The sequence below is a fragment of the Monodon monoceros genome, unplaced genomic scaffold (assembly GCF_005190385.1).
Source record: "Monodon monoceros isolate NGI ecotype Baffin Bay Population unplaced genomic scaffold, NGI_Narwhal_1 Super_Scaffold_22, whole genome shotgun sequence".
Classification (NCBI taxonomy): domain Eukaryota; kingdom Metazoa; phylum Chordata; class Mammalia; order Artiodactyla; family Monodontidae; genus Monodon; species Monodon monoceros.
Window position 1 is genome coordinate 6627570 of NW_021703779.1, and position 12954 is coordinate 6640523.

Sequence of the window (12954 nt, forward strand, 5' to 3'; positions counted from 1 at the left end):
TTGATTGGGTTGTCTGTGGGGGTGTTTTGTTGTTGTTGTTATGTCTGCATGTAGAGCACAGTGCTAAGACATAGTATACCTGGAATAAACAACCGCGATAGAAACAATTATCAGTTCAGATCAAAATGCTGTTAACGTTCAGTAAAACAGCAGTTCTGTACAAATGAGTAAAGAATTTTGTGGATGATGAACCTTCATGGGGTCTCTGTTCAGACAGATTTCAGTTCAAACTGGCCACATGTGTTACCTAGAAGCCAAACATATGTGTCTTTTCTAGAATTGATTTCTTGCTTAAACCGTTTCATGATTGTCTGTGCACACTCTCTCAGGGGGTTAAAGTGTTGGGTGAGAGAAGATGTTTCAGCAACAGACATATGTGAATGTTTGAAAATCAGAGCCCCCGAAATAGAGGGAAATTTCTCGGCAAGCACTTTGAGGAATGCGTAGCTGTGCTTTAAAGCGCACAGGGGACTCAAACGGCTCCTGAGTGATTAGAAATCGTCCTCCCGTTACCCGTCACCCTGTTTAGAAAGTTATTAGGTGCTCACTTCGGCAGTGCATACGCTAAAATTGGAACGATACACAGAAGATTAGCATGGCCCCTGCGCAAGGATGACACACAAGTTCGTGAAGCGTTCCATATTTTTTAAATAAAGATTCTGAATGCAAAAAAATAAATAAAATAAATGCTTAGAGGCAAAAAAAAAAAAGTTATTAGGCTGATACGTTAATAAGAATTGTGTAAATAGTATTAGGAGAATGACAAACGGTTTCCTCCAGAAGATTAGCTTCTCTGCAGCTAAACCACTTTACTAGTAATTATTTGAGAAATTATCTCTGGAGCAGAACAAAAGCGAAACTCTTTAAGTTACAAAATGTGTTTTATAGACTCTAGAGAAAAAGCACCTTCACATATTTGGGGATTTCTTTTGTAATCCTTCAGTGACATGGGCCCTACTGTACAAACGCTCAGAATAATTATTTTTTTTTTTGCGGTACGCGGGCCTCTCACTGTTGTGGCCTCCCCCGTTGTGGAGCACAGGCTCCGGACGCGCAGGCTCAGCGGCCATGGCTCACGGGCCCCCAGCTGCTCTGCGGCATGTGGGATCTTCCCGGACCGGGGCACGAACCCGTGTCCCCTGCATCGGCAGGCGGACTCTCAACCACTGTGCCACCAGGGAAGCCCTCAAAATAATATTTGACCTGGGTGTAATATTCATCCCGCTCCTTGCAGGTTCTGTAGAATATCCTTTGATGCCCATTTTGAATTAAATATGTATAAATGTAAGGCAGTGTTCTGCAAACTTCTTCTTAAAGTAAACATTTTAGTATTTTAAAATCCTAAATATTTTAAAAGTAAATATTTTAGACATTCAACTTGGTGAACCAAGCTGCAAAGTTGAGGAAATTAACACAGGCATATATACAACCATTTAAAATGTAACCATTTGGGGCTTCCCTGGTGGCGCAGTAGTTGAGAGTCCGCCTGCCGATGCAGGGGACACGGGTTCGTGCCCCGGTCTGGGAAGATTCCACATGCCGCGGAGCGGCTGGGCCCGTGAGCCATGGCCGCTGAGCCTGCGCGTCTGGAGCCTGTGCTCCGCAACGGGAGAGGCCACGACAGTGAAAGGCCCGCGTACCACAAAAAAAAAAAAAAAAAAAAAAAAAATGTAACCATTTGGAAATGTTCAGACCATTCTTAACTCACCAACCCTTAAAACACACAGATACAAGCAGCTGGCTAGATTTGGCACACTGGTTGTAGTTTGCTAAGACCTATTTTTAAAGTATCAAAAATGGTCTAAAATATGTCATTAGTAGTGATTTTCATTGTAATAATAGCATCCATAATCACAGTCACTGAAAGCCACATGTTAAAGCTTATGGAATCACTTCACATGCGTTACCTTGTGTGATTCAGCCGACTCCCTGCCTCCCAACTATCATTCTAAGTGCTTTTCCATTGGGAGCTTTCGGGTGGGAACTGATCTGATGAAACTCAATGAGGACAGAATCATCTTTTGTCTGAGGTGTTCATAAAAGGCACATGATTTGTGGGATCAGCTGGCACGGGCATGATGGCCAAGCAGCCCTGTGCGCTGTCTTCTTGACATTGCCCTCGACAAGACAGGATTTAGAGAAAAACAACAAGCAATATACAATACCACGTAATCCTCAGAAGGCGTTTCAAGGATAAAAGATGTGTGGCCAGGTTTCCAGTGTGAACTTTAGACTTTCCCTGACTTGCACTGATGATCCTCTACCGAGTAGCGGGTTTTAAAGATTGCTGAACAGGTACAGCTTATATCACAGACACTCCTGTGCATTTTTTTGGAAGCCCCAAGCAAAGCACGCCCAAACTCTTCTTGCAGAAATCATCCTCATGTGTGAGACAGTCGACATCGTCAAATTAAGTATTGTGTATCAAAGAAAAGAAAAAGTAGGTCAGGAAACAGTTGCCCTGCAGAACCTCAAAATTGATGTTATAGAGAAAAATAATGGACGAGATGTCCAGTGTCATCTCATCAAAGTGCCAGGAGACGGGAGGTCAGTAGAGGCCATGGCAGAAGACGCATCACTGGTTTCTGGATGTTGAAGGTGGAGCAAGTTTTAACCCCAAGGTCGGAAGATCCAGATCTCCGGCCTCTTCACCCACCAGCGATCTTCCTATGGTTGTTAACCTGTTTTCCCCTCTACTCCACACCCAGGAGTTTGAAATTGGACCGGAAGAGCTCTAAGATTCTGGCCAGGTATAACCATCGCTATGATGCCTATCTTTTCTCCAACTCTTGCTTTTAGAAATTAGCACACAAATGACTCAATTCCCATTACCTGGTCTGTACTTCTTGAAATAGCAGCACTGTAACTATTCCATAGCAAATATCTTGAAAAGACATGATCATTATGGGATGTGATGAAGGCGCTAACTGTTGTTACAGTGGCGGCCATATTCAGTACAGAAATATATCAAAAGAACATGTTGTACACCTTAAGTGTACACAGTGTTACAGGGCAATATATTTCAGTAAGGAAAACGCTCATGGAAAATATCTTAGCGAGGGCCTGCTTCTTTGTGTGTGACCCGTACAAACTTGACCAACATAAACCATGAGGATGCTGGAATGACCAATGGAAATCACTTCTTCAGGCGATATCATTTCTTCTTTTGCTCACCTATGCTATCTTTGTACAATGAGAGTGCACTGATCGGTTTTAAAGGGAGTTAAAATATTTCAAATTGTGGTGAAATACACATAACATACAAGTTAGCCATTGTAACTGTTTTGAAGTGTACGGTTCGGTGGCATTAAGTACATTCCCACTGTTGTGCAAGCATCCCCACCATCCATCTCCAGAGCTCTCATCTCACTCAACTGAAACTCTGGCCCCATGAAACACTACCTCCCCATTCTCCCTCCCAGGCCCTGGCACCCACCGTTCTACTTTCTGCCTCTATGATTTTGACTGTTTTCGGCACCTCGTATAAATGGAATCGTACCACTGTGTCCTTTTGTGACTGTCTTATTACTCAAGGTTAGCCAAGGGAATTTTGTAAAGCTTGTTTCACAAGGCATAGAATTATAGACTACAATAACCCCAATTTAGAAACCTTTAGAACAAGATTGGGGAGAATTTATTTTTCTAGAATCCAGTGATGGGTTCCTAGTTGTGCAAAGATGAACAACATAATTAAGATGCACGCATTCCTCCTTCAACTGGTGTCTACTTCCTGTTAAAAAAAAAAAAAAAGGGGACAGATTTCACAGTGTAGTCTGGGGATTTAATTAGGAATTTAGTACTGAGAGGGAATGCTTCCCAATTAAAAAAACTAGGGCACAGGGTAATAACAAATAAAAACGATTTAAAAGTACTTTGGAAACATCCCCTGATCTATCTGTGTAATGTGATCGTGGTGAGCTTGGTGTTTACGGAGCAGCAGCTTCCAGCAATAGCCACATGTGCTCAGTCTAGAGCAACAGCACAACGTCCTCTTAATGTCGGCATCTTCTTAAGTGGTCGTCCCATTTTTGTCCTTATGTCATAGGAAAAGCCTGCTATTTAGGAAAGATACGAAACAGCTAGAGTTCAGCGGCATCGTGAAGGGATAGCCTTTCCTGAACTTAAGACACAAAAAGAACCAGTTATTTTAATTGGTTAATTTGAATACGCAGACGATTCATAGTTCTCCAAATAAAATATACCATCAACAAAGAGAAAAGCCAAGAATCTGTGAAGACTGTTCACCCCAAATGTTTATGATGACTCTCAAGAATATATTATAATACGCTCATATATATAAGAATATACGTATATTATATGTCTGTGACACACAATTGACTTGAAGACCAAAGCAGGGAATAGAGGCTAGGGACATCACATCATCCTGAAGACATCCCGCTAAAAATCCATAATAATCTGAAACTTGCATTCTAATGCTGACGACAGTCTTCACATACCTAAAGGTTAAATGACAGTAAATGAACATACGTGTTTGTAAGAGTTTATAAAAGTACACGCACGCACAGATAACGACAGATCAAAAAGAAGAGGGAAAAAACCTCCACAGAAAACAGGAAATGCATAGCACTTAGAAGACAAAAACCTGAATGGCAGTAACATTCCATGTGCATTACTGTGGACAGGGAAACTCAAGTTAAAACATGAATAAGGCTCCCTCAAGTTGGGCAAAAATTTAAGTCAGATAGTCTCAAGCACCGAGGAAATCGTGAAGCACAAATGGATCTCCATACTGTTACAGGGCGTGTGGATTGACCAAACCACTTTGGGAAGACTTCTCGAAGCATCAGTTGAGTTGAAGATGCACTCAGCTCTCCAGCCAGCTGTCTACTCCACAGAAGCTCAGGCCATGTGCACAGAGTATGGACAAGAATGTTCACAGTAACTTGCTCGTAATAATGAAAAATTAGAAACTACCCACGATGGAATAATTATAAGTAAAATAAATAAACTGTAGTTATAGGTATCAGTTTAATGAGTCTCAAGTTGAATGATGAATAAAAGAAGTGACCTTCAGCATGATACCATTTGCTTAAGTTTTAAAAATGAATAGATAGGTGGTAGATAGATAGATGATGGATAGATGTAGGTAGGTATGTAGAGACATATAAATAGATGAGAGATGAGATAGATGATTGAGATAGATGATAGATGCTAGGTAGATGGATAGATATAGGGAAGGAGAGAAAGAAACAGGAAGAAAGAAAAGAGAAGGAAGGAAGGAAGGTGGTTGGATAGACATGTACATGATAGATGGATAGATGTAGGTAGGTAGGTAGATCAGATAGATAGAACTAGATGATAGGGGCTTCCCTGGTGGCGCAGTGGTTGAGAGTCCGCCTGCCGGTGCAGGGGACGTGGGTTTGTGCCCCGGTCTGGGAGGATCCCACATGCCGTGGGGCGGCTGGGCCCGTGAGCCATGGTGGCTGAGCCTGTGCGTCCGGAGCCTGTGCTCTGCAATGGGAGAGGCCACAACAGTGAGAGGCCCGCGTACCGCAAAAAAAAAACAAACAAAAAAAAACTAGATGATAGATGAGATAGATGATTGAGATAGATGATAGATAGATGGGTAGATATATGGAAGGGAGGAAGGAAGGAAAGAAGGAAGGAGAGATGGATGGATGGATAGATAGCTATAAATAGATGATTAGATAGATGGTAGGTGGATAGATACATGGAAGGAAAGAAAGAAACAAAAATGAATAGATAAATATTGATAGAAAGGCAGACACATATGTATTAGAATGATAAGACAATTCAGGGATCCAGGACACTGTGAAAACCAAATTGAGTTTGCTGGGAAGAGAAGAAGGGAAATGAAATTGAGGGCAGGTACACAGGGGACTTCAAAATACAATACTTCTCTAATGTGCTATTATGTTTTAAAAACCAACATAAAGAAGGCATGAGGGACTTCCCTGGTAGCACAGTGTTTAAGACTCCGTGCTCCCAATGCAGGGGGCCTGGGTTCGATCCCTGGTTAGGGAACTAGATCCCATATGCATGCCACAACTAAGAGTTCGCATGTCACAACTAAGGAGCCCGCCAGCTGCAACTAAGGAGCCCACATGCCACAACCAAGGAGCTGGTGAGCCACAACTAAGGAGCCTGGCTGCCGTCACTAAGACCCGGTGCAACCAAATAAATAAATAAGTAAATAAGGCATGAAGGAGTTACGGCAAAACTGATCACACCATTCGTTCCTCCACCCACTTCAGAACTCTTTTCACCCCCTCCCTGCGCATACAAGGCTACATTCCAAAAATATCAAACAGCTCAAGTTATCTTTTCAAAACCATATTTTTAGAACAGGAGGAAAATTGCATGCATTATTTTCCTCGTGTGACATAGTTTCTCCTAAGTTTCAACTGCCATGAGAAATATCCAATTAATAATTTCCTATTTTCCTCTTTCATTCATTTCATGGTTTTTTCTGTTTAAATGTCATTTTTATATATCAGCAAACACTCTATCAAGCAATAAATAGTAGAGATCTTCCCATTTGAAAATGTAAAGTTTTTTTTTTAAGGACTAAGGCCCCTGGGAATCTTGGACATATGTTCAGACACGTGGGCATATGCTCATGTACTTAGATAAAGAGATTCATTCGTGGCAGTTGAGTTGCACTGATTTCATTCCTAGCATCAGTTGCAGGAGTGTAAGTATCCATTATCCATGAATTTAACAAACCTACATCCTTGTCCATGGTATCTTTCTATTCTTACTAAGTCACTTCTTTCCCATGATCAGATGTTCTAGTCTGGACTTTCTCTTCCTTTCTCTGAGTAGAGTAATCTTGACAGTGGAGTGATGAACATATCTAATGCTTCATACAGTGTAAAGGAGTATAAAATTGGATGTTTCAGGGAGTATGTGTGAGAAGAGAACACAGATGTCCTGTGACAAGGAGCCTAGAAATGGTACCAGCTCATACAGGCCCTTGTCAGGTCATTATTGTTTGAAACCGAAGAATGCAAGAGACTTGTTAACTGCATGTACTGTTTATATACATACAACACACAGGTACACATATGTCTATATATCTCTTCTTTGCCTCTTTTTATATACGTACATTTATTATATACTTTATATTATTTTATATTTCATATATGTTAATATATTATATATATTTTGTATTGTATATTAACAAATTGATAATTATATTGTAATTATGTTACATATAATGTATAATTATAATATATAACACTATATAATTTATAATTACATATAATGTTTATAATTATAATATATAATTACATATAATATGTAGATTATACATGTATATAGAATATAGTACACAATAATGTATATATAATAATTAGTATATTGATTAATATTTTTGCACAGAATTTAGAGTGTTTCACATCACGTAGCTTTCTAAGTATGCTACATTTGCTAACTTCACAATTTAATCTTTACAACAGCCATGAGCCAGAAGTTACTCTTAACACCCGTTTTTACAGTGAGCACCGATGCCCAGAGAGGCATCTGTACCAAGTAAGAAGTGCTGAGTGCAAGCAGTGTTTTGATTCTAGGCAGTGTCGTCCAGGGATCCTCCCCCAGCCAGCATGTGCTGTCAGAAGTCACCACTGGTCTCCACTTCTCCCCAAGAGCGAGATGGCGCCTCAAGAGGATACAGATATCCACAGAAATCCGCCATGTTGAACTTAGCATTCAAGATTCATCCTCACCCTGTAAATTCAACATCCATTTCTGCTCTTATATGTATGGAAGCAAATCTGTGTATAATAGTTGCACGTGCACCTCAGAGCCAAAAGAGGATGACAGAAGATGCTCTGTAGATCTTGTTTCTCTTGCTAGGGATACAGATGTTGCAAAGGAAAAACGTGAGATGCCTCTAAGTTAATCTCCAAAGAGAGTCACCAATAGCCTTGGATCTGTTTAAGTAGCTCCTGTATGGAACGTTGTTGATGTATTGAATATTTTAAGCCCCATTGTTAGCATCCTCATGCATAGCTACATTCATCATCATTGGCCAAGTAATGGGAAATGTTTTGCTAGCTACCAAAGTGCTGTGTGCTCATTTCAGAACGTCTTGTGCTCTTAATGTATTTTCTTAATGATGCTTCCAAGTTGTGATGGGGAACAGGGGCTTTGGCAGTCAGAAAGCCCGTGTCTCGTTGCAGCCTCTTCTTCAGGTGGAGACGTCTTCACCCTTCTTAAAACAGACACTGAGGGCTTCCCTGGTGGCGCAGTGGTTGAGAGTCCGCCTGCCGATGCAGGGGACACGGGTTCGTGCCCCGGTCCGGGAGGGTCCCACATGCCGCGGAGCGGCTGGGCCCGTGAGCCATGGCCGCTGAGCCTGCGCGTCCGGAGCCTGTGCTCCGCAGCGGGAGAGGCCACAACAGTGAGAGGCCCGCGTACCGCAAAAAAAAAAAAGACACCGATACGTAAAGCTCAAATGACCAAGGCTTCGCTTCATTTACTGAAACCAAACGAAACATCAATATCCCTTTTTAGGATAATAATTGCACTGACAGTCACCTCTGAATTTTGTATGAGCAATCACAAAATGGGAAAACAAGAAGATCCTGTTGATACGTTCAGATGTTGAGACTCTGATCAAGGAGCTTCACTAGAAAAGAAAGAATTTGTTGCAACTTGAAAGGTGATCCCGCTTATCTTAAATGGGCGTTGGTTATCCAGGTGAACTGGAATGGCAGGACGCGTGTAAAGAATCATTGGAAATAGCTGGTGTCTTTGGTTGGGTTCCCTCGAAGAAGAACCTGAGACAGGAATTGAGTGCCATTGATTCACTGAGGGAAAAACCAGCAAGGAAGGTGCAGAGAAATGGGAAAGGACCAGCCCCTGGTAAAATAGAGCCTTGGTTTGATGTCATGGTGGCAGGGCCCCTGGAGCACAGATTGTACCATCCGGGTTTGAAGCAAGAAGGACCACCATTTGTAGCCCCCACGTCAGGAGGTCTTTGGCTGTGGGGTCTTCAGGGTGGGTAGGTAGGGGGCAACTTTCCAGGCAGGGCAACTTATTCTCCACCAAGGGCAGTTCTCTACAGAGGAGAGCAGCTGTGACCTGTTAATAGCACCCAGTTCCAACGGCTGGAAGAGATCTCCATCTGCCCTGTAAAGATCTGGGCAAGGGGTCAAAACAGCATCGATCCCCCTACTAACTCCTGCAAGTAGAAATCTCTTTAAACGTTCATTTAAAATAATACTTCTCACGCTGTGATTCCTAATACTTACCACTCGGAAATTCTCGTGTGTTCAGTTCAGATTAGGTGATGGCTTATGCTGGTCATCGTTGTATATATTTAAGGTCATGATTTCTGAATCTTTCGCTTATATCCCAACTGTAAGGTAAGGATTTGTTTAAAAAAGTTTTGTTGTTTTTTTTTTTTTAAAGATTTATTGGTCCAGTTTCAAACCCTGGGGTTCCTTTTGTACACGTATTTTCCAGGCTTATAAGTCCTCATACTTAGCTGGAGCTGACGCTTAGAATAATGATTTCTCAATGAGAAGCTGAACTGGATTTATTAGCAGGTTTTATAAATCAAGTGCAAAATATATAGTTCAAACTTCTAAAGCACAGATTTATGGATCCTTGCAATAAATCATGAGAATGAGTATCCATAAAGTCCTATTTTTTTTACTAATCTGGTCAACTGCTGGGTAGACATGTCTTGTCTTTTAATGCATTTCATATTCATAATTAGAACTCATTATTTCAGTAAAAATCTGTTGATTTATGGTTATCCTAAACGCATGCATTTGGAGGAGTTTGGAAGCCTGCCCGCATATTAACAGTTACAGAGGAGAACTAATGCAATCACCATGAGAATGCATGAAAAATGTACAATAATAATACTGGATCCCAGACGTCAAGGACAAGGCAGAATTTAAAACAGCCCCGCTTCCATTCTCAAAAAGGTACCACTTAGTAATTATTATTAGGAGGGAGTCATTCAGCTTTATCACTGTATAATGTTCTATAATGGACTTAACACTTTTATGCCTACGTCTTTATTTCATTCTGACACTAGGAAATAGGCAGGGTGCCTATAATTCTTTTTACAGACAAGTCGATGAAACCAAGGCTCTGATGCTCGAGGCATTACCCAAGGTCACATAGATGGTTTGGAGATCGTCTCCTTGCCCCAGGTCCTGGCCTCCAGCCTTCCTCAGGCTCCCACCCCAGCACGTTTTAGGGTGGACGTGAATGGTCGCTGCACGAGGGAAACTCTCTAGGGCAACTGTGATCTCTCCTTCAAAGTCTCCATACACAGAGAATCCTACTGCGGATCAAAACTCTGAAATTTCACTCCTTTGTGTTGAGTACCTTCCTCCATCGACCCTGGGAGGGAACAGTGTGTAAACAGGTCACCGTCCACACAAAACGGTTTTCCAGTTGGTTGTATGACTCATCCCTCTCAGCCAGGATTCATTTATTAGGGTTGACAGGACCAACAGGGATGCCCGGGGAGGAACCCCAGGAGCCTGGCTACTGGGGAGCTGGTTCGATAGCTGTCACACAGTCCACCAGGAAGAGATACGGATTTAACTTTCCAGAAGGGATTAAAGACTTTGTTAATATTGTGAAACATTAAGGTAACGTTTTAAAATTTTAATCGATGGTTAATGCCATTATGGGAAGGCCGCACACGAGGGGACTGTCAGAGAATGGTGTTCGATATTCTCTGTAAACGACTAACCGTTTAAAGGAGAGAAATGAGGAGGAAAGGAATTAGAATTCGGGAGTGTCTGGGTTAACAGGAATTTGAATAAGGTGACTATATAATTTCACCATTCCAGTAGGCCTCTTGAGAGAAATGAGGACACAAAAACAAAAGCATAAATTTATTAATTTGATGATTGTTTAAAAAATTATTGACTGCGAAATAAATTTTATTGAATTGATGGAGCTATATATTCTCTTAAAAAGGATTTCTGCTCACACACGTATCATTAAAAATATTTCTTAACAGAGAGTAATCCTAAGGGTCCTCATCACAAGGAAAAAAAAATTATATATATATGTGTGTGTATATATATATACATATATATGTTTCTTGCATTTTAGCTCTCAATAAAATGGTGGATTAGCCTGCTTGGGTTGCCATAATAAAGTACCACAAACTGGGTGGCTTAATAAAATAGAAATTTATTTTCTCACGGTCTGGAGGTTGAATGTCTAAGAACAAGGTGTGGGCAGGGCTGGTCCCTCCTGAGGCCTCTCTCCTTGGTGTGTAGATGGCCGTCTCCTCCCTGTGTCCTCACATGGTCATCCCTCCTTGTGTATCTGTGTCCTAATCTCCTCTCCTTATAAGGACACTAGTCCTGTGGGATCAGGGCCCACCCTAATGACTTCATTTAGCCTGTAACACATGGGAACAGTATGTAGTAACCCCCACTGAATGCAGCTACAAAATCTGGACAGGTAGCTAAAGACCCTAACCGTGAAATGGACAGTACGTATCTATCAGAATGGCCGAACACAAATAAATAACAGTGGATTTATACTATAGCATTAATGGCGGAACTACCATCACAGGAATTCACAGAATATTTATATGCACTAAGACAGAGCCTGCCTTTCTCCAGCACACATTTGCCATATTCGCAATAATGTCCTATTGCTACCCTGAACCTGGCCCTGATGGCTTCACGTATAGTCTGGGTCCTGGCAGCAGCCGTGGCTCAGCTGGTATACCAAATAACCAGTACTACTGGACACCATCATCGGAGACCAGAAAGAGTCCACAGCACCAGCTTCTGCCCCAGCACAAGTTGCATTATTAGCCAGCACCCTGCATACTGCCCTTCAAAGGAGATGCTCATGACTTTGCACCTGGAAAGGGTTGGGGAAAGAGGTTCTGCAGCTTGCCCCTCGAATGTAACTGTATGTTTAAGCGATGAGTCTGCAGATCACCTCTGTATTGCACGTAGAACCAGCAGAAAAATCACGACAGAATCTGGGAACTTCAGGGTGGTGCTCAACCCCACCTGTCCTAGCTCATTTTAATGCAGCTGTGGGCAGCGTTTGGCATCGTTTACTGGAAATGAGAAGTCTGTAATAGAGACTTCCGCGGTGGTCCGGCGGTGAAGACTCCGTGCTTCCACTGCAGAGAGTGTGGGTTCAGTCCCTGGTCAGGAAACCCAAGATCCCGCATGCCGCGGCGCGGCCAAAAAAAACAAAGTCTATGATGGATGCTAAATTGAGAAGGATGCTGAGGCAACAGTCAAAATCATGCAAGTTTTTAACTTGCAGAGTGTCCTCTGCAAACCAGAAAGAGTGGTTACCAGATGGAAAAGGGATTGGAAAAAGTAGAATATCGTGGAATACCCAAGATCAATGGTTCTTAACTTTTGGGGGAATAGATGTTAATTATGATTTGAGAATTTGCTGAAAGTTACTGATAGCTCCCCAAGAAGAATGCACCTACACTCAACGTTTTGCCTAGAATTGCAGAGTTCAGGCCATCCTGAATTCTATCCATTGATTCCTTAGGACAGTAGCTCTTCAAAGATGGTTATGGCATTTTATTGTTACTACTGTTGTTATGATAATTTAGTGTCACTACTGTCGTTTAGCAGGCGGCAGCCAGGAATGATAAAAAGTGCTGCAGTGTCCATAACATTGAAACAGAACGTAATTTTAAAAAAGCAAAAAAGAATTGTACCGTTTCCCACACAACTTTGAAATATCCCTCTAAGTATTTGTTTACATAAAAAAGCTCTCCATAATTATCTGAACCTAGAACCTAACTGCATTTTATATCTAAATTCAAGGGTTTTTTTTTTTTTTTTGCACAGTTACAATAGGCACTGAATTTTCCAAGAGCACAGCTGCCAAGTAATTAGAGGGAAAATTGTAGTTTATTTGTTTGGAAACTTACCAAGAGTCATTAACAATTTTAGAAGAATTCCAACACTGCTCATGGTAGTTGAGTCACTGACACAA

General features: G+C 41.6%; 1 non-coding gene across 1 annotated transcript; it reads left to right on the top strand.

Annotated features, from left to right (window-relative positions):
- Positions 1–542: 542 nt before the first annotated feature.
- LOC114906689 lies at positions 543–647 on the top strand. The gene has a single exon (XR_003796505.1). It is a non-coding gene; the product is annotated as a U6 spliceosomal RNA (small nuclear RNA).
- The last annotated feature ends 12307 nt before the right edge of the window (positions 648–12954 follow it).